The sequence below is a fragment of the Hyla sarda genome, chromosome 11 (assembly GCF_029499605.1).
Source record: "Hyla sarda isolate aHylSar1 chromosome 11, aHylSar1.hap1, whole genome shotgun sequence".
Classification (NCBI taxonomy): Eukaryota; Metazoa; Chordata; class Amphibia; order Anura; family Hylidae; genus Hyla; species Hyla sarda.
Genome location: NC_079199.1, coordinates 36,941,353 through 36,942,169, shown reverse-complemented (window position 1 = coordinate 36,942,169; position 817 = coordinate 36,941,353). Strand labels below are relative to the sequence as shown.

Below are 817 nucleotides of genomic sequence, written 5' to 3'. Positions count from 1 at the left end.
ATCTATGCGTAACATCACAGGGTACACATATGTGGGGGAAATTTTGTCCTATTCTGACCCCTATAACGTTTTTTATCTCCTTATACGGCCTGTATGAGGGTCATTTTTTGCGCCCTGATCTGTAGTTTTTAACAGTACCATTTTTGTTTTGATGTGACTTTTTGATGGTTTTTTATTTTTTTTTTAATTAGGGAGTTGCAGTTAGTTACTAACTTTAACTCCCAGCATACCCGGATACAGCCCCTGGCTTAGCAGCTGTCCCAAATGAAAACTACAACTCCCATCATGTTGAACTATATAGTAGTATATAGTATAGGTCGCTTCTCAGCCTTTTGGCTAAGATCAAGTGTAGTATCTGTTCTTATCAGTTTCATGCCGGTGGTCTCCACAGCACCGGTTTGGAGCTGGTGGGGATGGGTGCTACATGGAGGGGACAGATGTACCGGGGCGTTCCGGGGCTGGTTCTAAGAAATCAGCTTGACGGCTGCCCTGATGTGACCTGTTTCCCTCCGGGTCCCACCATGAGGCTGAGAGGGTCTAGAGCCGAGGTACTTAAGTGCCTCGGGGAGTGGTGACCCCGAAGTGTCGAAACTCACTGGGAGGATAGGCTCACTGAGTGGAAGCACGGGCACCATGATCTCTTAACCTTGTGACACTCATCTCTTGTTTCCCGGCCTTCTGGCTAGGATCAGAGAAATTTTTTATAGATCCGGCCGGATGTCCGGGCAGTATATCTGCACACATTCACTTATTTATTTATTTTTGTCACTGTGGTGACGGGGTAGTGTAGGGTATATTGGTGTTAACCCTTAATTGT

The 817-nt window shown here is 46.0% G+C and overlaps 1 pseudogene; it reads left to right on the top strand.

Moving 5' to 3' along the window:
• The first annotated feature begins 316 nt into the window (after window positions 1-316).
• LOC130296051 (U2 spliceosomal RNA) lies at window positions 317-426 on the top strand (annotated as a pseudogene).
• The last annotated feature ends 391 nt before the right edge of the window (window positions 427-817 follow it).